At 48.9% G+C, this 24241-nt stretch overlaps 1 protein-coding gene across 4 annotated transcripts in view; it reads right to left on the bottom strand.

Annotated features, from left to right (window-relative positions):
• The window catches only part of YPEL2 (yippee like 2), a 72760-nt gene that overhangs the window by 21407 nt on the left and 27112 nt on the right, over positions 1 to 24241 (bottom strand). The window contains exon 3 of one of the 4 annotated variants that reach the window (XR_011383548.1): positions 20638 to 20742. The exons of the other annotated variants lie outside the window; for them this stretch is intronic. The gene's annotated coding sequence lies outside the window, so the exon portion shown is untranslated. The remainder of the gene's footprint in view (positions 1 to 20637; positions 20743 to 24241) is intronic. 4 annotated transcript variants of the gene reach the window in all.

Raw genomic sequence — 24241 nt, 5'->3', positions numbered from 1 at the left:
ACCGTGGCTTCCACCCTGTGGCCCCTGCCAAGTCGACATTTATGACGAGAAAAACAGCCACTGGGCACAGCAGGCGGCTTGCAAACAGACAGACAAGAACAGCCCCAGCTGGGCCTTGCATCCTGTGGGGCCCGGCCCAGCCTGGTACAGCCTGGCACGGCTTGGTACTCCCCTGGCTGAGGGTGGTACCGGAGGTGGGGCCACTGGAAGGAAGTTAAGGAAGCAATTAGAACCAAGCAAACAGAGTGTCAGACCTGGGGATGCCAAGCCGACTGTCAGACACATTTGTTTGCTGTCATTACTGCCAGGCAACGAGGCAGCTCTCTCCCATGCTGTGTCTCAACCAAGGCTGGTGTGCAGGCCTCCAGGAAAGGTTTTTGTCTTGTTTTTGTGAACCACACAAAACTTCTCTTCTGTCCCTTAAAGTAGAGTAATGGTTCCAGGCCCAGCCCTTCCAATCAGCTCAAAGGAACGGAAAGGGCTCCGAGTTTCCTGTTTAGTAGCCAAAACCACTGAATCCTGGCCCCTTTGAAAGGCTGGAAGGCAGAAACTCCTTTGAAAAATAGGCGAACCACTGGAAAAAAAAACGAATACTTTCCATGGGAGGTGGCAACATGGGGAATGTGGGTGCCTCCCCCGTGGCAGTAAGTGTGGGGCCGCACCTCCGAGTGCCACTCACCGGAGCAGACTCCACCCAGCAGGAAGGGCCGGGGACCAGCACAGCCGTTCTCCACTGAGCCCACGCTCAGGATGCATGCGGCTGTCCACCTGCCTAACCAGCTATACCAGCTGGGAGCCCGATGACCTCACACAGATCTGGGCAAAGCAAGATGACCTCATCTCGGCTTCACAAGATGCAGGTTCAGATCCTGCCACACAGCTTCAACTTACTGGCTTTTCAACCTCGGTCTGTAGCCCCTCTTAGCTTCCACAGATTTATCATCTGAAAAGGGAAACCAAGCCTATTTCCTAGGGCCGTTGGGGCACTAAGTGAAACAAGGCCAGTCAAGTGGAAGGGGACTTTCCTCCCGGCCTTTCAGAGTCTGGAAGAAAGAGTTGAAAAGAGCTGACTCTAACATACCTGGATCTTCAAACTCCTTTTCTCTGGTGACCTTGGCCTCCCTCTTTCTCCTACTGTGTCAAAAGGCCAGGCTCCCCCTCTTTGTAACTTAGCGTCTCCATAAGCACGAAAGGACAGGCCCAAAGCTGCGCATGCTGCTTCCCAGCTGTAATATTCTGGGAATCCACCATTTAAAAAAAAAAAAAAAAAGCCTTATTTATTTGAAAGGCAGAGTTACAGAGAGAGAGAGAGAGTTCTATTCACTGTTTCACTCCCCCAAATGGCTACAACAGCCAGGACTGAGCCTGGCTGAAGCCAGGAGCTTCATCCAGATTTCCCATGTGAGTGACAGGGGTCATTTTCCATTGCTTTCCCAGGCACATTAGCAAGGAGCTGGAATGGAAATGCAGCATCCAGGACTTTAAACAGTGCTCATATATGATATTGGCAATGCAGACGGCGGCTTCAGCTGCTATGCCACAACACTAGCCCTCCACCCCGCTTTTGTAAAGCACCTGGTATGTCCTGCTCCAATCCATCATTCATACACCCAGTGTTATATGCCAGAGCTTCAAAGACAGACTGCCAGGGTAGGAGTCCTGGCTTTGCCATTTACTAGCAAGAATGTCACTAAATCATGCAAGCCAATCAGCTTCTCTGAGCTTCAATGTCTTTATTTGTAAAATAACACCAGATATGTACAAGAAATTAGACTCTGTGCATGAAAGTGCCTCATAAACTTTAAGACTCTGTATTTTTGTTGTTAGAAGCTGCTTCTGCTTTATAGCTATAAAAGTACTTATTCGTACAAAGGTGGAGCTTTTAAAAACTGAGATATAATTCACATTACCATCATCCTTTTAAAAGCATGCAATTCAGTGGTTCTTAGTATAGTCACAAGAGGGTGTAACTGTCACCACTATCTAATACTAGGACATTTCCACATTCCAAAAAGAAGACTAACACCTTTGGTCGTCACCCTGTTTCCCTTACCCCCAGCCTCTGGCAAGCACACATCTACTTTCTGCCTCTATGATTTGCTCAGGGCACTACAGTTATCAAGGAATGGTTGAAGGGGGCTGGAGTTGTTAATGGGTTGAGCTACCACCTGCAACACCTGACTCCCACCTGGGCACCAGCTAGAGTCTTGGCTGCTCTCGGCTCCCATCCGGCTCCCATCCAGCTCCCTGCCAAATGCGCCTGGGAAAGCAGTGGAGGATGGCCTGAGACCGTGGCCCCTGCACTCACATGGGAAACTCAGATGGTTCATCCTGGTCTAGTCCCAAGCTAGTGAAGTCAGCTGGGAAGTGAACTAGCAGATAGAAGATCTTTCTCTCTCCCTCTCATAAATAAACAAACAACCAACCAACCAATAAACAAGCAGTTGCAATGATGTATTTTTTTTTTATTTTATTTTATTTTTGACAGGCAGAGTGGACAGTGAGAGAGAGAGACAGAGAGAAAGGTCTTCCTTTGCCGTTGGTTCACCCTCCAATGGCTGCCGCGGCCGGCGCACTGCGGCCGGCGCACCGCGCTGATCCGATGGCAGGAGCCAGCAGCCAGGTGCTTTTCCTGGTCTCCCATGGGGTGCAGGGCCCAAGCACTGGGCCATCCTCCACTGCACTCCCTGGCCACAGCAGAGGGCTGGCCTGGAAGAGGGGCAACCAGGACAGAATCCGGCGCCCCGACCGGGACTAGAACCCGGTGTGCCGGCGCCGCAAGGCGGAGGATTAGCCTAGTGAGCCGCGGCGCCGGCCCGCAATGATGTATTTTTAAAATAATGATCTACTTCTAGGCATCTCAGAGAAAAGTAGCAGAAGCAGTTAGTGGAAACACAAAAGAAGATTAGTAAAACCTTTGCCACTGGGGTGTTGGCTAAAGGCCCCCAACTCCACAGACCTGGGATCAGATCTTTTCCATTCTCATTTTCCCCCTCTCCAAGATTAGGCCTGGTGAGGTTTCCTACTTAGGATCAAAGTAAGCCATAAGGCTCCATTCCAAAGGGTTGAAACCCAAGCAAAATAGCACTGGATCCTGCTTGGATTTTGCCCTTGAGGAAGCATATGGAGAAGTGAGAAGGGTGATAATAAAGAATGACGGAAACTTCCAGAATTAGAACCTGAGTGTGGCTTAAAGAAACTGTGAACATTTGTTTAGCTAAAGAAGAAAGAAGACCAAAGGGAATTTCTTCCACCTTCTTTGCAGTAAGAACAAGAGGAAATGGACTGGGTTGGAAATGAGAGAAACCTGTTAACTACAAAGGAAGAATTAACTCCCAGCCTGTGTGTGACCACACTGGGACACAGGTCACCAGGAAAGACGAGGCTAGAACAAAGTCATTTGCATCAGTTTATTATTTACAGAAAGCTTCTCATCATCTGTCTGGAAGCCTTGGAGGTGGGAATGAAAAGCCATGTGGGCCTCCTCAGGGCCCCTCCTACCCTGGCTTTGAGTTCTGGGAGGTCTCAATCCACCCTCACATTCCCTAAACAGATGGAGGGAGGGGCAGGGAAGGGACTGGCTCTCAAGGAGGAAATATCTGCTGTGTGCAGTCATAAAATTCCAAGGGCATGGGAGCATTCATGAAGTCTGGAACTGCAAGAAACAAAAGGTGGTGAGGGGGCCTGGGTGCCACATTTTATTGCTGAAAGGGGAGACTCCTGGATCTGAGTCACCATCTGATCAGCATATTCTAACCACCTTTCTGCTGGCAGACGTAAACCGGGCTGCTGGCAGGGATGAGCCCTGGGAACGGGACACGGGAATGGGACACAGAAAGATCCTGCGAAGCCTGCTCCTTCTGTGTCCTGTCTGCCACAGATGCCTGGGAGGTCCTGCACCCAGCCCTCACTCGCTGCTGCCTTCATTGTTCTGAGCCGCAAGGTCTCATCCACAAGGGAGAGAAATGCTCAATGCCCTCCAGAGGCACGCAGATGAATGTGTGTCTATCAAGCACAGGGCACTGAATAAAGGTCTCCTTTCACACTCCAGAGGCTTTTAGGATTTAAAATGGGAGCTACGAGACTAGTCTGGTGCATCGGGAACTATGGGGGACGCTGTCCTGCCAGAGCTCCTTTGCCATGGTTCTCCCCACAGTCCCCAGGGCCTCAGACAGAGCTTGGGCAGAGTGGCTATTCTATGCTCAACCAAAAGCAGGAGACGCCTCTTTTGTCTGCAGCAAAGGGTTAGGGCGGCAGACGCTGATGTAAACACACAGTCAGCGAGAAAGCAGCCGCTGCCGGCTCTCAGCATCCTGTATCCCTCTCTTCCCTTCGTGATAGAGAGGGTACGGAGCATGGCAAACAAGAATTCTCCAAAAGCAACAAGAAAGGAGGATGCCCGTAGTCAGATGTCTGCACCCTCTAGAACAAAGGTGACGTGTCACCTGGCTGGTCTGACTTACAGATTGGGGTGGGGTGCAGTCAGGGTGTCATGGCAGCCAGCCATTAATAGCTGGACTCTTTGCAGTTCAAATATAAAACTAAGATTTTTAAGAGGGCTTAAATTTCCCTCAAAGCCAAAGGCCTTTGAGAACAATTCAGAGTTGCTAGAATGAAGACTATGCAAATTAACATGCTCAAAAAGAGCAAATATCATTTTCTTGACGTGTATTTCAGTCTGCATTCCTATTCCCAAAGCCAACTGAGCACTGGCTAATGAAAACATACTTACACTCCAAAGCTTGTCCGTGAAGCCCGTGGGCAAGACCCAGAGATCCACAAGGAAGTCCTCTGCTGCACAAGGCCGCAGAGAGCTCCCTCCAGGAGCAGGTGTTTAGGTTAGCAACTGAGACGCCTAGGTCCCACACTGAGTACCTGGGTTTGATTCCCACCCATAGCACCTGATGCCAGCTTCGTGTTTTTGCAGAGCCTGGTCTGCAAAAACTGCAGGAGTGAGGACTCCAGTTATTTGGTTCTGCCAGCCACTTGGGAGACCTGGATTCCGTCACCAGCTTCCAGCTTTAGCCCCAGGCCAGTCCCACAGCTGTGGGCATTTGAGGAGTCAATCAGTGGGTGGCAGTGTTCTTCTGTGTCTCTCAAATTAACAAAAAAGAAAAAAAAAAACTTTTAATGAAGCTAAGTCACTCGCTAAGGCTGAAGCCACGTACCACAGACCAGATTGCTTTCTGAATGTCCTCTGACAGGCAATCACTATACTGAAACTGAAGAAAGTTTATAGATGAGATCGAGGGCACTCGTTAGATCATCAGAAATTGTGAAACAACAGAGGTACTGGTGCTTACCATATGCCAGGTGGGATTCAAACCATAATTCAAAGCAAAATAATTCAGCCATCAACAACCTGATGGGTGCAAACATCATCCCCATTTTTCAGATGAAGAAAAAGGACAAAGGGTGGTTAAGAAATATGCCTCGGGTCAACCAAGCAATAAATGACAGAGATCCAGACAGTTTGGCTCTGAAGTACAGGATAGAACGAAGATGGGGTGAAAGGGTGTTGCCACAGAGATTTCCGAAATGGAAGTGAGCCTAAACAGAATTAAGACTCAAACTGAGGCCAGCACTGTGGTGTAGCAGGTTAAGTCACCACCTGCAGTGCTGGCATCCCATATAAGTGCCGCTTCGAGTCCCGGCTGATCCACTTCTGATCCAGCTCTCTGCTATGGCCTGGGAAGACAGTGGAAGGTGGCCCAAGTGGTTGGGCCCCTGCACCCATGTGGGAGACCTGGAAGAAGCTCCTGGCTTTGGATCAGCACAGCTCTGGCCACTGCAGCCATATGGGGAATGAACCAGTGGATGGAAAATTCTCTCTCTCTCTGCCTCTCTAACTCTGCCTTTCAAATAAAAAAAAATCGGGACCGGCGCTGTGGCACAGTGGGTTAATACCCGGGCCTGAAGCGCTGGCATCCCATATGGGTGCTGGTTCAAGACCCAGCTGCTTGGCTGGCGCCGTGGCTCACTAGGCTAAACCTACGCCTGCAGCGCTGGCACCCCAGGTTCTAGTCCTGGTTGGAGCACCGGATTCTGTCCCGGTTGCTCCTCTTCCAGTCCAGCTCTCTGCTGTGGCCCGGGAAGGCAGTAGAGGATGGCCCAAGTGCTTGGGCCCTGCACCCGCATGGGAGACCAGGAGAAGCACCTGGCTCCTGGCTTCAGATCGGCGTGGCACGCTGGCCGTAGCAGCCATTTGGGGGGTGAACCAACAGAAGAAAGACCTTTCTCTCTGTCTCTCTCTCTCACTGTCCACTCTGCCTGTCAAAAAAAAAAAAAAGACCCTGCTGCTCCACTTTCAACCCAGCTCTCTGCTATGGCCTGGGAAAGCAGAAGATGGCTCAAGTACTTGGGCCCCTGCATCCACATGGGAGACCCAGAAGAAGCTCCTGGCTCCTGGCTTCGGATTGGCGCAGCTCCGGCTGTTGCCGCCAATTGGAGAATGAACCATAGGATGGAAGACCTCTCTCTCTCTCTCTCTCTGCCTCTCTTCTCTCTGTGTAACTCTTTCAAAAAATAAATCTTAAAAAAAAATCTTTGAAAAAAAATTCAAACTGACAGGTATATAGGAAATCAGAATGTGCAAAGCACTTGCACACACATTAATTGACTCAACCTCTAAAACAACAGGAGGAAACAGTTCCAGAGATGTTAAAACAGCTTCCCGAGTTTTAAGTTCAAGGTCAGAACTTAAACTTAAGCCTTTTGACTTCAAGTCCCAAGGTTTTTCTAGAGTATTCACTAGAAAAACCTGTCTCTTTGATGAAGAAAGATGGATCAATCTGTCAGAACTGCTTTAAATCCCACAGGCTATTCAAATTCCTCTGCTCTGATTCCATATTTATTCAGCACCTGCTTAAATTTAATTCTCTTGCTCAAGTGGTTTACCTTCAAGGAAGATAACACACAGTCCAGACTTTGAGAATTACCTGCTCCACTATAAATTGGTGAATTAGAATTCCGGCTTCCCAATTAATTTCCAATTGAGTTGCATTACGCTGAATCACTTCACCAGAGCGTGGTCACTCTTGAGTGAATGGATAAAATTAAATATGTAGACCTACAGTGCTTATGGCTGACTGAGGACCACTGAGGGAACATTCTTTGAGTCCCAGACTAAAATCAGCTCTCCAGCTCACCAGTGAATGAAAGAATCTTATTTCACAACCCTTGAAGAAAAACAACTAAAATGCTAAGAAAAATCCTTGCAAAACTCCTTTCTTTGGCACCTGGCCTTCATGGAGTATAAAACAATCAGAGAACCTAGAAGAGGAATGCTCAAGTAGTTGTGCAGCTAGAACTGCTGAAGTACCCGTAGTCCACTAGAACAGCACGCTGCGGGCTGCAGTTTCAACACAGGGGGGATCTCAAAACAAAGCACACAATAACTTTATCCAGTTTCAATTTCATAGATCCAAAGGCCATTGGGATTTGGAGGACCCCCCCACCCCGAGGTCAACCAGTGACCTGAAGCATGGCTCTCACCCACATTCCTACCATACCTCTCCTTAATACTTTCAGGGATGGAGAACTGCCTGCCTCCGAAAGAAGCCCATTCTACTGCCAATCACTCTACCAGTGCCGAAATTCCTTTCATGAGCTGAGGTCTGTCTCCTTAGAGCTCCCTCAGTTTTCCATCATCAGGTCCTTTGGCACTTTGACACTTCAGTTCTTATATCCAAAGCTCTTGTAACTTACCCTATCAGGGTTTCCTTCCAGGGGCTAAATCTCTTCCAGCTCAAATCTTAGTACAACCCAAGAATTAGGTTCAGTTCTGAGCCACAGAGCAGCATGTCAGCCAATGACAGACCACACAGCCTACAATGGTGTCATAAGACAGTAGCTATCTTAAATTGTCTACTCTGTGAGGTTCACAAAATGACCACATCACCTAAAGATGCATTTCTCAGAAGGTATCCCCCATTGGTATTCAATACATGACTGCAGTTGGTTAAACTACATTCAATTCCTGGTTCTGGTACTTTCTCTGACATATGCCCTTGGTTTTATGTTTACCTTTATGGTCCCCAGTTCCTTATCTGAAGAATGGGATAACAAAACACACCTTCCAGGGGCTGGCGCTGTGGCATAGTGGCTTAAGCTACCACCTGAGGCACCGGAATCCCATAAGGGTGCCGGTTTGATTCCCAGCTGCTCCACTTTCGATTCAGCTCCCTGCTAATGCACCTGGGAAAGCAGCAGAGGATTGCCCAAGTGCTTGGACTCCTGTACCCATGTGGGTACAGCCTGGCCTAGTCCTGGATATTGCAGCCAATTTGGGAGTGAACTAGTGGGTGGAAGATCTCTTTCTGTTTCTCTCTGTAACTGCCTTTCAACTAAAAATAAATATTAAAGAAAAAAAAAGAAACACATCTTTCTCCTACCAGTCCCTTCTAATTTTCTCCGTGTGGCTTGGTTCTATATCTTCCTGATCACATTCACCAGCACCCTCTATGCTTCATTTTTTTCATTTACTCCTAGAAGGTATTCCCTAAGCAGTTTCAACACTCTTTTCTCTGGAAATGACCATCAAAGTATTGCTTAAGCAATGAACTGGGTTTCAGGCTGCATGCACAAACTAAGGAGGCTGATGAATGTGTTCTTCCCTGCCGTGGCACTTGGCTGGTTTTAAGGCTCCCCTCCAGTGAGCATGTTAGCACACATCCACCTTTAACCTCTGTATTCATACACCTTCGGGGACCGAGTTCAGGAGAAGGGTTAGATGAAAGAGCTGTGAAGGAAGAGGGATTGTCACTTTAAAGGGTTGTGGTAGTTAGGAGTCATAGTGGAAACAGAATAAAATCTCAAAGAGCCCCTATGAAACAGACAAGAGAATACAAATGTCAAAAGATTTGAATATAGGGTGCTCGTCAAACTGCAAAGACCGTACTGATGTGTCTTAGCATTCTTTCTACATATGGAACTTAAGTGGGTCAGAATGACCAACCTACCCAGTCCCAACCCAGCTGGGCAAGGCCAGACGATCTGCCTCTGACTAGGATGATGTCCTTGGGCAGATCCCTGGTGCTCTGAACTGAGATTGCGTCATTTATGAAATGAGGGGGCCGAGTAAGGTCTCTTGCCAGGGTGAACATTCTGTAACTCCACGTTCTCAAGAGAATAGATGCCTTGCGCATTAAATGAACATTTCTGACTCAGAATTAGACCTCTCATCTTTTTAAACTTCCTGTTTATCTGCATAAAAAGCAGGTTTTTTCTGCTCATCCGCTGACCTCCCTTATCTGGTAATCCTTTAAGACTCCCATCCTTGAGACACACAAACTTAAATCCTTTCTACATATTCCAGTGCTCAGTCTTCTTCCTCGGCCTCCATGAGTATCAGGCTTGCTATGAAGTATCAGGCATTGGAAAACCAACTCCTTGGCAAAAAGAAGTTTCGCATCACACTAAAGTAGACTGTGATAGTAAAAAACAAACAAAAACACACACACAGGGTGAGGGGGAATCTAAATGTCCAATAGTAGCAGAATGGCTCAGAAGCTTGTGGTCACGTGAGGAAAACTGTGCTTCTGCAATTATAACCCCACAAATACTTAATCAAGCCTTAAAGGTGCTTCCAATCTAGGCAACTACAAGACCAGACTCAAATTCTTCAAGTAAGCATATAATGAAATAATACATTGTAGTAAATTACAGATGTTAAAGGAGTCTAGCGAAGATGGATGGGATGAGGCATTGTAGGTGGGCTGACCACAGCAGAGGGCTCTCTTTGGAAAGGCAGTAACACTGGAGAAGTTGCCAGGCCATGAAACCCAGCAGAAGCCCAGGCAACCCCACCCAACAACAGTGGGACAAGCAGCTACCAGTGCGCGTGTCTTACTGTTGAAATCTCCTCAGCACAGTCTATCGCTGTCCCATCTTTTCCCTAGAGGAGAACAGTCACTCAAGGATTAGTCAGCAGTGGTCCAAACAGATGTATGCAATACATAATGAGAAAAATAAAGATCCTGTATTTTCCATAGCTTGATATGGCCTTAGGGTATTGTCTCAAACACTATTTTCTTTGACTTCTCATAACAAACCCAGGGGGATACGCAAGTAGTATTATTTACATTTTGTAAGTGAGGAAAGACAACAGAGGATGTGGATAAAGCCACTCCCAGAACCCAAATCCCAGAGAGCCCCTGCCTCTCTTTCAGGCTCTGTCTATTGTGCACAAGGGGCCCCCTCTCTTCTCTACCAATCTTTCCTCGTGATGGGGGAGGAGAGGGTGTGGGTCCAGTACAGCACAGGGCAGTACATTTGAAAGCTGGACTTGTTAGTTTTTAAACAAGAACCAGCCAGTTGGAGCACAAAGTGGGTGTTCCCATGCAATTTCCAACACTTTCAAATCCCAACACTTTCATGTTGTTCCGTGAATTGAACCCCAGCCCAGCCCAAACAAGCGGGTTTTTTTTTTTTTTTTTTCAGCCAGCTAAAGAGTCTTTGATTAGGTCTAGAGAGGCACTCAATTAGCATCATGGAAACACAGAACAGATTTCAGAAAGGAAAGGTCAGCCGCAAGCCCTAGCATTTGCTATCAGCCATCTGCCAAGCAGGAAGTGCTACTCAGATCTATTTTTAATCATCTTCCCTAAGCTGGGGCTCCTGGGAGAATGCAGAGGCCAGGGTTATTCCAAGCCAAACATTTAATTGCTACCTCTCTGTACACATTTTAAAATAGTCTCTGGATACTCAAGATCAACTTCTACACAGAGGCTGGGCTCTTGGGGTCTGTCACTCTGACAACTACCTCCAGAGTTATCTTTGGAAGCCATGGCTGGTGACCACTGGCTGGGATATGAACTCACGTCACACGACATAAAAAGAATCACTAAAGCCAGGTTCCCAATGCTTGCTTTGGTAGCCAGAGTCAGAGTAGAGGGGAGAGGGCAGGTCCTGGGGTCCAGAAGTACACGTTCCCTCACCAAAGTGAAACTCAGGAGGCGAAGTGTGCAAACTTCCTTGTCACTCCCATTTTTATTTTAAGCACATTTATCACTTCAGAAAGGTACATTAAAACCAGTTCATCCAAGCAGTAACTGCATCTCTGACTCAAGATATGGACTGGCTAAAGAAAGGGGAGAGGTTTCATCCCCACTCCTAAGGTCCCAGCCTGTGGCCGGTCCCTCCAGGCGCAGGAACATTTTGTCCACTGGCTTCTACTCCTCCTGCCCCACGGCAGCACTCATGTTCTCAGTCCAATCCAGCTCAAGCAAAGAAACATGTCCGAGAGGTCTGGACGGAGTCTGGCGCGGCCAGGGCAGATGAGCAGAAGCAGGGGTTGGCTAGGGCAGCCGCTGCGCTGTCCCTGCTCACACGCCCAACAGAGTGTCCTTGTCTCCTGACACTAACCTTCAGCCTCCGACTTCACCCTAAGGTAGGAGCTCAGCATACAGAGAGTCGTGCCTCAGCAAGCCGAGTACCCTGTGCCAGAAAAGGCTTGGGCCAGGCAGCTGGCCACCACCCACGGCCTGCTCCAGCCAGCACAACAGGCGGGCAGCTGCAGGGCCCACTGTGGCTGCTGACAGAGGAGTCTACTCGGGGTCCTGCCCATCTCTCCAAACTGCCCTGCCCTCCTCCTGAGGGCTTATCCATCACTGAGCAGCCAGCAGGAAAGCTAACCCGAAAGGGGACCTTGACCGTGGGATCTCTGCCTGAGGATGTGAAACAGGAGACTGGGTATTTGGAGCAACTTAACACCAGCCATAGTCCAGCCAGAGGGCTGGGGAGGAAGGGCCTGAATAGGCAGGCATGTGCTCCATGGGAGTCCAGACTCCCTGGGCTGGGGACTGAAATACCTCCCCACCACCACCACCACAAGGGAACTCTGCTCTAGTGAGCTGAGGCACACTTGTCCCTAAGGAAAAAAAAAAAAAAAAGAAAGTAAAAGGCCACAGCACAGGGTCACTCCCCCTTGACCCAGTTGGACCACAAGTTAATTAGGGCTCCTGAGCCATAGCTGGCTTCCCAGTTCCTCTTTTTGTCTGGTTTCAACCGAGAATGGGAATTCATCAGCAAACAATAAACAAAGGCTAACTCTCTGCCCTAGCTGAGGCTTGCTCACCTGCGCTCTTCCTCCACCCCTTCCTCTGTCAGGGCTCCAAGGCCCAGAAAACCCCATTCAAAGAAAACAGAAGAGATGGGGTGTGATGTCTCATCCCAGCAAAGATTCCTGGAACAAGGGGCCACAGGGGATTTCAGAGCCCAGCAGACGTCTGGGATGGCCTGGGGCAGGGTTCTTCTGCTTATTCTGAGTAAGAAACAGGCTGTGTGATAGTACACTGGAGGGCACACACAATAGGGTCAGGCCTGAATTCAAATTCTAGTTCCAGCCAGTTATTGGCTGGATCCCCTTGGTCAGGGCAACCAAAGCCGCCTCCCTCATCTGCAACTGGGGGCAATGGTAGCACTCTTTTCTTTGGGTTGGTATGAGACAGAAGATGTGACACATACCAGAAGAGTCCAGCACAGGGCCTGCATTCAGCAGATACTCATTGAACTGACGACTGTTGCCACTTTTTTTTCTCAAATAACGGGACGTTGGGTGTTCAGGGAATTACTAGGGATGGAAAGGGCTGGACGGTAGAGTGGACAGCAGGGACAGCATGTGCAGTATCTTCCAAGTACTGAGAACGCTTGTCCTGGAACTGTGGTTCCCAAATACTAGTACTGGTTGCCTCAGAAGTGGGGTGGAGGAGTTGTTTATTAAAAACTACAGATCCCTAGCAGGGCTGGGACTAGGATGAGGCAAGCTAGAAACCCAGAACATGAAATTTAAGGAGGTACATGCTTTGAGGCACTGATCCTGTGCTTGTACAACCCAGAAAAGTGAGCACCTCCTTAAATCTAGTGTCCTGGTTCACAGGTGGGGCCTTTTAGTCACAGGCAATTCTCACCTGCTGTCTAATTTGGGAAGCCCCATCTTCTGATCCAGTTCCAACTACTCTCAGGCAGGCCCTAGAGCGCATGAAGACTCCAGAAACCATTTCTTTTCCCGTGTCCCACACTTCATGGCTACATCCAAACCACCTCAATTCCACAATTCCGTTCTCCCCTTTAAAGTAATAGAATAAGACATGTATGTGGGGCTGCAACTGCCAGCTTGGATGATTCTGTGAGCCTCACTCAAGAAGCCAGTAGGGTTAGGTGGGAGCACACACCCAGGCCCCAAAGAACTGATAAAGGCTTCTTCTCAGAGTTATGGCTGCCTGCTGTGCATCTGTAGGCATCGCCAGGGAGGAACTTGGCCTAGTTACTAATCACAAACAGCCGCAGCACCTTACTGATGTGATGTGTGCTAATGTCCATGCAGTGTCAACAGATCTCATCACACAGTGCCCCAGGACGTACGGTTTATAGAAGCTGATTTCCCCAAACAGGCCATGTTGTACTCTCATTCAATCTCGATCAAATCCCATCACTGCCTTAAAGGAAATCCTTTGGTGGCCCCGTGGAGTTGATTCTCCAGGCCCTGGGCCATCCGCCCTGCTGGCGGTCTGCCAGTGGATGAAGACCTCTCCTTCTGTGTAACTCTTTTAAATAAATGGGGGGCGGGGTGAAAGGAAGGAAGGAAGGAATTGTGCCACTGACTCTCCATCAACAGGCCCTGTATCGTATTCCCATCAGAGAGATGAGATTGTAGGAAACTGTGCACTGACGTGGTCACCTCGTATACGGTGGTGGGAACCCATGGGTGCGAGACGGCAGAGATTGAAGTCTGACCTATGGAGCAGCCTCCTTGTTCACTCGGGATTCCTCCTGAAATCACAGGAACCCATTGCACAGGTCGTTCCAATCATCTGGCCCAGGGGAGGGGAGGTACCTGGACCACCCTTTGTTTTGTAGACAAAGTTTTACTGGACAGATCCATGCACGTTTTTATGTATTTTCTCCATTGCTGACCACATACCTGCCAAAGCCTAAAAACCTTTGCTGACCCTTGCATCTAGCCCAGAGAAGAAGAGATCTGGACTCTGAACAGCCCTTCCCTTCTACCAAGGGACAGCTGGCCCAGTTTGGGAAGTCAGTGGACCAACGGGCTTTGGAATGAAGTCATTTCTTTTTTTAAGCGCTGGTTACTGGCCTGGGATTTTGCCTGTCACAGACAGGCAGGGGCCTGAAACACCCTGCACATGGCCTGGCATAATGGCCCTCAATAAATGTTTGCTGAATAAACAAACAAAGGCCCTGGGAAGTCAGCCAGTCTGGGCTCTCCACAAAAGTCCATCCTCCCTCCCGTCAGTTTCAAGGTGACCAGTCACACAGGTGCCTGGCAGCAGCCTGGTGACCTAGATTTGTCAGACCTTATCTTATCTGCTTTCCTCCTTCCTGCAGCACCCACCCCCGCCATGCCCTGGGCAGCCGGGCCTGCTGTTTTCATAGAGGAGGAGACAGACGGGGAGGAGCTCGCCTCCCCCACGGATATATTCAGTTGTTTTTCTTTTTTTCATTCTCCTGTGGACGGAGGATTAAGAAACAGAACCTCTGAGCTCTAAGGAGCTCCGTGTCAGCTCCCTCGCTTCTCAGGTTTCCAGGTGAATTCGTCTGGGGCGAACCCCAGGGGCCTCCCCTAAGCCCTATCTTTGGGGCACTGGGCAGCTACTGGGGAGGCCAGCTGTAGAGTTCACAGCACAGCACCTGGGACCCAGTGGTGAGAGGCCCCCACGGGAGGGAGGGGCAGTCGGAGGAAGGTCCGTATATTTGGGTAGCTCAGGAAAACCGGGCACAGTGAAGGGTAGCGGTGTGGAAATGTGGGCTTCTGGCCGCCAAGTTCAGGGTCCGGAGCCTGCTGCCGCCAGCCACTGGGTCTTCCAGCATCCAGAGGGCACACGGGGGCAAGGTGGGGAGAACAGGCTCGAGGCGGGCAAGGCTACCAGCTCCTTCTACCTGCAGCGTCTAACACAGAACACAGAACACAGCAAGTGTGGAGCAACCACGGGGCTTAGGGCAGGAGGTTTCACTCTGGGGCCTTTTGTTTGGGCAAGCAAACGCTCTTCTGGTTCCTCATATATCTCTTGGGAACCTGAGTTACAGTGAATGCTCTTGGTGGGGCCAACTCTCACAGAGGGGAACAGGAGCTCTGGGCCCCTGAAGATAGGTGAATTTCCCCAGGTTACCCCTTCAAAGACTTGGAGGAGGGGTGACGGCAAAGCCAGCGTCACCTGCCCTGTCTCTGGGCATCACTGTGGCCTGCAGGGGAGGGAGTTTGCTGTGGAGATTGTTGTTGTTGTTGTTAGCAGCAGCTGGTGGAGCCATCTCCTCTCTTCCTCATTTCCCTCCTCTCCTCCTCCTCCCAGTCACTGTCCAGCCACCAGCCATAGGCTGGGGAGGGGAAGGAGGCCCAGAACTAAAGCTCTCCTGGGCTTGCCTTCTCCCACCCCAGAGATAACAGTCAGGTCACCAGGTCAGACCCTCCCCTTGGGAGCTCTGCTGCTTGCTCTGGGAACAAAGGTACCAGAGCTTCTTTTTGTTGTTTGTTTTTATGGGGGGGGGGGGGGGGGACATGAGGGAGGGAAGGGGAAGCAAAAGGGAGCTTGTTTTTCTAAGATCAGAAAAAAACAGGCTCTTTCCAAAGACGCCTACCCCACCCCCACCCTCAAGCATCACACAAGGACCCAAATTGACAGGCCATTCTCAGCCACTGCTCCAGCCAGGGAATTCTCCTCCAGCTGCCTGGCTGCCGCTGTCACAGTGGACTGAGGTCTTTGTCACGGGCTGACGTGTGGGTCAGAGGCAAAACCACCACCTGGCAGACTAGAAGCCAAAGGGACGGGAGCAGATTTTCCCATTTAAATTCTGCAGAGGCCCGGCTGCCTGCAGGTGAGGCCCCAGCGAGCCGCGGTGGAAGGCGCTGCCGCCATCATTTTCTCACCTCCAGCGGCTGACTTGCTGGTCCCCGCGGAATCAGAAGAAATAAGGGACTCGCTGGCAACAGCGGCCTCAGAAGACCACTGAGGGCAAGCGTCTGGCTGACATGCAACAGTTGAGACTCTCAGAAGAAAAACACAAATGTGCCAGGCCTGCTGTGGGGGCTGGGCCCTGCACTGCCACTTTCCATTTGGTTTTGCTTAATAAATTTTTATAGACTCACCAGAGCTGCCAGCGTGAGCATTTACTCCAAGTCAGGCACTGTGTTGCATGCTTTGCACTGAGCACATCATTTAATCTCCACAAAAACCCTAGCTCGGTATCTAGCACTAACATTATTCCCCTGTCGCCACGAGGAAAACACAGGGCAGTTACTCAACAGTTCCCAAGTGAAGCCAGGGCTCAGAGGTCACGCCGTCACCTGCTAAGTTACGGTGTCTCACGTCATCTTCTGGTATCTATTAGATCCAGAAAATGGGAGAAGTGGAAGGAACTTTAAAGGAGAGCCAGAGGCAGGGGTGCACAGTGCCACCTCCGATCCTACAGCGGAATCCTTTCACTGTCCTTGCTGCCAGCCCTCAGCAGCGCCTGCTCCATGCAAAGCAGGAAGTGCGGGAGTGGAGAGGAGGTTCTGAGACGGGAGAGGATCCCGTTGACCAGGAAGGCTTCCTACAAGGGAAATTACTTGAGCTGGTCTTCAACAATGGGCAGGAATTAGGGAAAATAAGGCTCTTCCAGGCGAAGGAAATGACAGGAGGGAAGCAAGGGTAGGATCTGCCACCAGGATTACTGAAAGAGGCTGCGAAACGGCCAGTGGCCAAGGCAGCCACCCAGGCCACAACATTAAGCTGTGGTAAAACCTGCATAGGCAGATCTGGATCGGAGCCCATCCTGCTTCTTAGTAACCTTTACCTTTAGGCAAGTCACTTAATCTCCACCTCGAGGGAATGTTGTAAAGTAAGTGATGGTGCAAGTAACCTGTGTAAAGGAGTTCTTGGCACACAACAGACGTTCGGTAAACAGGAGCTGGAGTCACCTTCATTTTTTCATCTTGTGCGTTTTTTATGGCACCAAACACAACCTCATTTTCAAGATTCTTCTGCCTTCTGCAGTGAGTGAGCCCTTAAATATCACAGGCCCTTCGACTGCGGGAATCACGTTATCCCTAGCACTCAGTTTAAACAACACGCCATGCCTTAAAGCACAAGAAGTAAAATGGAACCCGACATTCAGTGTATGACACTGGATTCTGGAGAGGTCCCCAAATCCCAACAGCCAAACTAGCAATGGTGCAGTTTTCCCACACCAGAGGCCAGACAGAGTGCCAGTGCTCCAACAAAACAGAGAGAGGGGGCCTGGAGCCACTTTTTACTTTCCAGGGTGAACACTCTATTGAAAAAGAGTTGTTCGCCTGTGATCACCAGAATCTTTGTCGAATGCCTAGACACTAAGGTACAAACCAGTCTGCATTTGCAAACCACAGAGTTAATTTTCAGGCCATGCCTCATTGCTCAAGTCTACATCTCCTTTCGGTATTTAAAGTAACCACGTAGAAAGGATCATATTTGAGCAGATTCGTGCTCCAGCTGTAGTCTACTGCACAAAAACACAAAGATGATTTACCAGACTTGGTCCCCAGCAGCTCACCTAAAAAGCTGGTGAGACACCCTACGTGTGCCCACATTATGAATTTTCACAGGGAGCAGATATGACCATGGAACACATCTGCCCCATATAAACAGTTGACTTCCTGGAATCAGTTCCCCTTGTTCGTGTCTACAAATGATAGAGACAATTTTTTTTTTCATCATAGAATGCTTGTATTTTTTTGCCCAGCAGTAGCCAGCAAATATTAGATGAATGACCACCATGTGCCTGGAACACATTCAGACCACTGCAATGGACACATACAAGTTGCCCTATTTCTAGTCTGTGTCAGCAGTTCAGCTACCTCTCTATGGCAACATTCACCATTTGCTGGTCATGTCACTACTTGCCCAGATCTTTAGTGGCAACCAACTGCCAACAGGATAAAGTCCAAACTCTTATTCTTTTAACAATCTGTTTTCAACCTACTCCTTCACACTGTTTTCACAGTCTGAATATCTAACCCCAGAGAATGGCTGCTCCCTGCACACTTCCTGCCTTTGTCTCTTTGTTCATGCTGCCGTTTTTACCAGCTCCTCCCCATCCACTTCCACATGTCCAAGTACAGTGCTTCCAGGAACAGCTCTAGGTCCTTTCTTCCACATCTGCCTAGAACTTCATTTTCTAGACATATGGACCTTAAGTTTTGTTTTATTGCTGTTGTTTTTAACCAAGTCCTTCAGAACCTGAATAAAGCTCTGGAATCTTCCCTAAAAAATATGCATATATGCATGCACATAAGAATTACTCAGTTTCAGAGATCCCTTGAAGACAGTCCATGGACCCCAGAATAAGACTCTAGTGGGGACCAGCACTGTGGTGCAGCACGCTGGCCTGAAGTGCCGGCATCCCATATGGGTGCCGGTTCTGGTCCCGGCTGCTCCTCTTCCGATCCAGCTCTCTGCTATGGCCTGGGAGAGCTGAAGAAGATGGCCCAAGTGCCTGGGCCCTTACACACAACATGGGAGACTTGGAAGAAGCTCCTGGCTCCTGGCTTTGGCCGTTGCAGCCATTTGGGGAGTGAACCAGCACATGGAAGACCTCTCTGTCTCTCCCTCTCTCAGTCTCTGTAACTCTGCCTCTCCAAACTCTGCCTGTCAAGTAAATAAAAACAAATCTTTAAAAAAAGAAGGGAGAAAAAAAAAAAACATAGTTTACAAGCTCCAGTTTCTCGTCACCCAGAAACACTGATCTCTAACCACATCCCTTGTTTCAGAGGTTTTTTTGTACAGACTTGGTTCACCTGTCACCCCTTCCTGGGTGGTCAACATAGTTCTGGAGGAGTACAAAAGAGCTGACACCTCATTAGCAGGAGACAGGGCACTCAAAGGTCAAATAGCTGAGGAAGAAAGACCATTTTAGGTTGGAAAAGTGGTTCTCTTTACAAAAGTCTAATTGGTTGGATGTGTTTCAAAACTGGGTGCTGGCACTCTTTCCTAATTTGTCACTTTTGCCTTTTCTGTTTAGGAACCACTGACATTCAACAGGCAAGAAGCAAAGGCACCTCCATGGTTTGGGCCACACAGAGTACTTGTTCTTGCTTCTTAGAATCCATCAATTACTGTGCACAAAACCTGGGTCTCTTCATTCCAGACACTAAGGTTGCTTTTATGAGATATTTGCAGGTTTTCAGTCCATATATTTCTCCTTCCTGTTAAAATACAAATATCTTTTTCAAATAAAAACCTTTCAATATCCACTTTAAAAAAAAATCAGTATGGCATATATCCATTGGCCACCAAAAATCTCTCCATAAAATCATGGTTCAGCTTATATTTTGCAAGTTAGATAAGCTCATAGAGTGAATATCTACAAGAGTAAAGTCTTACATTGTATTCTTTATGAATTATGCCATTTGATATGACACTGCAATCGCTAATACTTCTAGTACAACTCAATGCTCACTGCTAACATTTCCCAGGGTTCCTAGAGAAAAAGAAATGAGAGGACTTAAGAAAATCCTGTTCCTGTATTTATTATTTAACATGATGTTTTCAGAATATAATTAATTGCATTAGGGTTTGGCACTGTGGCATAGAGGGTACAGTCCCCACCCTATAGTGCCAAAATCCTATCTGGGTGCTGGTTCGAGTCCTGACTGCTCTACTTCTGATCCAGCTCTCTGCTATGGCCTGGGAAAGCAGTAGATGGACCAAGTTCTTGGGCCCTTATACCCACGTGGGAGATCTGGAGGAAGCTCCTGGTTCCTGGTTTCGGATTGGGGCAGCTCCGGCCATTGCAGCCACCTGGGGAGTGAGCCATCAGATGGAAGACCTCTCTATCTCTACCTCTGCCTCTCTAATTCTGCCTTTCAAATAAATAAATAAATATTTTTAAAAAGTAATAATTGCAATAATGTGTCAGAGAACAGCTTTATTATATATTAAAAACACAAATGGTGGGTGGTGGGAAGCAAGAGAAACAACCCCCTGGCCTGGCAGATCTCTGTACTTCCACATCAGCACCACCCGCACTCCCACCCACTCCCTGTCCACGGCCTGCAAGTCACTGCGCTGCAGCTGCAAGTCTTTCTGAGAATCATACACTAGACCCAAGGAGAGATGGGAAGCTGAGGCAGCAAGGCCTCAGCAGTCTCTAGATCAAGGCAGGGCCTCAGAACATCTGACTCCCTGCCTCTCTTCTCAGGGCAGTGCTGCATCTAGTCTACAGGCAGGAAGGGAAAACCAAACTGCTACCACCATAAAGCTAATGGAACCCCACGGGGAACAAAAACAACCTACTTCCTACAAGGTCCCAAGCTCAGAGGATGCCCCCACTCTTGAAAACAAGGCCAGGGTGCTGCTGCCGGGTAGGAGGCCGTGTGACCTCTGGCTGGTTCCTGAATCACCCACGGCCTGCTTCCCCACAAACAAGAGCTCGGACCAGATGCTCTGCAGTTCTGAGAATTCTGTGCTTGCCACAAGATCATCTGACCTCAAGATATGACATAACAACTACTTCTAGAGTTCCAGAGGGTGAGCAAAAGCTTTCCTCCTTCCCCTGCTCTGGACACCCACTCTACAGCTTCCCCAGCACCTCTCCTCCAAGGTTCCGGGGCACTGGAGCAGCCCACAAATCCCCAGTATGGGTTTGCAACAAAATCCTACTCACCATTCCTAAATGGCCTAACCCCCAACGCCACTGAGGGGCTGACAGCGGAGAGGCAAAGGGCAGGCTCCACACAGAAAAATTTTCCTGCAAAGGTCAATGCAGATTCTGTTTTTCATAACAGAGATGAAAAGTTTAGATTATTCTCAGAGCAACTAACTCTTCCAATTGCAGCTATTATTAATTTATATGCACAGTACATTTTTATACTGGAGCTTTCGCCATTAAGGAAGGAACAACAGAGTGAGCAGTTCCTTGTGCCAACTCAAAATACCTCTGCATGCAAAGATGCCAGTAGTTAGACCACAATAGACCCTAAGAAAGAAACTGTAGGATGCCTCAGCACATTCCCTAGATAGCTCTCTCATCAATTCAAGGAGTCCCCCACCTCCCTCCCCACAGCCTCGCACTGCCCCACAGAACAAAGGCTGTGCACCTCTCCCAGACATTCTCTCTTTCCGAACTCTTCCCTCAGAACCAGCTTCTGTGCTCCAGTTTTCAAAGCAAAACTACCTTGGCCAAACTAAAGCTGCTTGGTATCAGGCAGGAACATTTCCCTCCAACCTACTCGCCTGCCTTTTTTTTTTTTTTCCTGGACAGCAAGGCCAAGAGAAGCAATAAGACTACTTTAAATTTACACAGAGTTTTGTAATCTTCCAACCACCCACGCACGCATCCATGATCTCATCCAAGCCTTATAACAACCCTGTGAGGTCAGTCTGCTTCCTCCCCCAGTCATGTTCACCTACCCCCATGAATTGTTACAGGTGTGGCATGCAGTAAGTGTACCCTGAGTGCTATGAATTAACAATCTGAAGGCTTTTGTCTCCCCATAAAAAATGTCATGTTGAGATCCTAAGCCCCAAGATGACAGTATCAGGGTGTGGGACCTCTGGGGAGTGATTAGGTCATAAGGATGGAGCCCTCATGAATGAGTCTAGTGTCTTTACAAAGAGGCCAGGGGGAGGTCCCAGTGAGGAGGAGCCATCTGTGCACATGAAGTGAGCCCTCACCAGACATTCAGCCTGCCAGAGCATCACATGGACTTCCCAGCTTCAAAGACTAAAACAACACAAGTTGTGGTGTTCGTAGGTTGATGGTGTTTGGTCACAGCAGCCCCACCATGGTCTAAGAAACCATCAGACATGCGAAATATGAGTGAGAAAGTGAACTCACAGATCAGACAGTTGGTTGCAGGCAACTAGGCCTCTGGGGAACTTGAGCAAGCTGAGAAGGTAGACACCTACTGCAGGATTCTCTGCAGCACCTGATCAGCACAGACCCCGACTGTGTACAGCCCCACAACTACACACTGCCACATGGGCCACGTCATGAGGCTAGGAGGGGAGCCCAGAGTCCTGGGTCTGCTCACACGCTCAGAGCACTGGTCCTCTGTCCTTGGTGTCCCCTTCTCCATAATGAAGGCAGACTCCTGTTTTGTTGTTGTTGTTAAACAAATGTCAAGCTCTCAGACCCAAAGCCCTGTTACAAGTACAAAGCATCATTTAATTACACTGCTGCACCAGCTCCAGCTATCTGCTTCCCAGCTCCCAACTCCCACTGAGCAGATTCTGAAACCACACAGGAGATTAAGTCAAGAGGGGAGAACAGGAGACACATTCTCTCCTTGAACTTTCTTAAATGGAAGAGAGAAAAAAAATGAAAAGAAAGGCCCATTTTCCAAGGAGGGGGCTGGGGCAATGATCTTTCCATTAAGCAGACCCGCATAAGAATCTATAGATTATTTAATGCTGGGGGTGGCTGTGCAGGGAAATAAAGGACTCTTTGTGCAACGCCAGCCACGGTTCCCTCACTCCTTCCCCACAGTCAGGCATTTCACCCAGCTCTTTCAGTCCTCAAGTTCTGATGCACCCCATCTGCACACCGGCTGTAGCCAATGAAACCATAGCCTGTGCTGACTTTGGCCTGGACTTGTGAATGAGCCTTTCTGCCCCAAAAGCAGGAAGGAGGACTTGAGGCCAACAGAGTCCTTTTTGCTCACTGTTTGTGTCTCCTACCCCAGGCTTAAGCTCCATCCACACATTTGATCATTTATTGAGCTCTTACTTTGGGTCAAGTTCGGATCTGGAGACTAAAACTGAAAGGACAAGGCCCAAGGAGGAGAGCAAAGGAGGTGAAGAAGGAGGACCCTCTTGATAGAGGCACTGGAGCCTGAAATACTCCTGCATTTTCAGGGGGTGTTGCTTAGTTCTAAGGGATGAAGACAACATGAGAAACTGGCAGAAGACCTGAGGCGAAGCCTGGCCTCCACCAAAGTCCTTGTCCAGCAGGCCCAAGACATAAGAGGTAAGCTTTGAAGGCCAGGGCCATCTCCATGTATTCAACTTTGGCTTCAATCTTACGAGGTTCAGCTCAAATAACCACCTCTTCCAAAACTCTTTCCTCAACACCTGCTCCAAGTAATTACTTGTTCTTCTCAAACCTCCCATTTGAGCTCTTGGACAACTTTAGGCACCTCAGCTTCTCCTGTCATGTAAAATAAGACTAATCACTTGCCTTAAAAACTTCTTATGGGGGCCAGCACTGTAGTATAGCAGGTAAAGCCGCCGCTTACAGTCCTGGCATCCCATAGGGGCGCCGGTTCGAGACCCGGCTGCTCCATTTCCAATCCAGCTCTCTGCTATGGCCTGAAAAAGCAATAAAGGATGGCCCAAGTCCTTGGGCCCCTGCACCCACGTAGGAGACCCAGAGGAAGCTCCTGGCTCCAGGCTCCTGGCTTCATTGGTGCAGCTCCGGCCTTTGCAGCCAATGCGGGAGTGAACCAGCAGATGAGAGACCTCTCTCTCTCTGCTGCCTCTACTTCTCTCTGTGTAACTCTGACATTCAAATAAATAAACAAATCTTTTAAAAATATCTTTTTACGAGGGATTAATGGGCTAACATTTATAAAGCATCAAGTAGCAGCTTTCAGTGCATGGAGGGTGCCGAGACACACTATCGGCACCCAAGTTTCTGATGTGTGGCACTTCTTCAGTATCATGGTTAAGATCCCGCTTGGGATGCTCACATCCTGTATCAGTGCTTGGATTCAAGTCCTGGCTCTTCTCCCAATTCTACCTTCCTGCTAATGTGTACCCCGGGAGGTAGCAGATGGTGGCTCAAGAAAAGTCCCTGGCTGGCGCCGTGGCTCACTTGGCTAATCCTCCACCTGAGGTGCTAGCACCCTGGGTTCTAGTCCCGGTTGGGGCGCCGAATTCTGTCTCGGTTGCTCCTCTTCCAGTCCAGCTCTCTGCTGTGGCCTGGGAAGGCAGTGGAGGATGGCCCAAGTGCTTGCGCCCTGCACCCGCATGGGAGACCAGGAGGAGGCACCTGGCTTCTGGCTTCAGATCTGCGCAGCACGCCGGCTGCAGCAGCCATTTTGGGGGTAAACCAATGGAAAAAGGAAGACCTTTCTCTCTAACTCTGCCTGTCAAAAAATAAAATAAAATAAAATAATAAAATAAAAAAAGTCCCTGCCACTCATGTAGGCAACCCAGACTGAGTTCCTAGCTCCTAGATTTGGCCTGTCCCTGTCCCCGCTATTGAAAGCATTTGGAGAGCAAGCAGCAGATAGAAGCTATCTGTGTGTATGTGCACACACACATAC

Source organism: Oryctolagus cuniculus, chromosome 17, assembly GCF_964237555.1.
Source record: "Oryctolagus cuniculus chromosome 17, mOryCun1.1, whole genome shotgun sequence".
Taxonomy (NCBI): Eukaryota; Metazoa; Chordata; class Mammalia; order Lagomorpha; family Leporidae; genus Oryctolagus; species Oryctolagus cuniculus.
This window is presented reverse-complemented; position numbering and strand designations above follow the sequence as displayed.